This window comes from Procambarus clarkii, chromosome 1 (assembly GCF_040958095.1).
Source record: "Procambarus clarkii isolate CNS0578487 chromosome 1, FALCON_Pclarkii_2.0, whole genome shotgun sequence".
NCBI lineage: Eukaryota > Metazoa > Arthropoda > Malacostraca > Decapoda > Cambaridae > Procambarus > Procambarus clarkii.
In genome coordinates, this window is record NC_091150.1 from 36,431,802 (window position 1) to 36,432,034 (window position 233).

The following is a 233-nucleotide window of genomic DNA, read 5'->3' on the forward strand; positions in this document are numbered from 1 at the left end:
TCACCTAGTTTTGCTTGCGGGGATTGAGCTTCGGCTCTTTGGTCCCGCCTCACACACACACACACACACACACACACACACACACACACACACACACACACACACACACACACACACACACACACACACACACACACACACACACACACACACACACACACACACACACACACACACACACACACACACACACACACACACATACACACACACGCACATGGGGCCTCGTTAGC

The 233-nt window shown here is 52.4% G+C and overlaps 1 non-coding gene across 1 annotated transcript in view; it reads left to right on the forward strand.

Annotated features, from left to right (window-relative positions):
- The first annotated feature begins 222 nt into the window (after positions 1 to 222).
- The window catches only part of TRNAT-CGU (transfer RNA threonine (anticodon CGU)), a 72-nt gene continuing 61 nt past the window's right edge, over positions 223 to 233 (forward strand). Inside the window, exon 1 of the tRNA in view lies at positions 223 to 233. This exon is cut by the window's right edge and continues 61 nt beyond it. This is a non-coding gene — a tRNA (tRNA-Thr).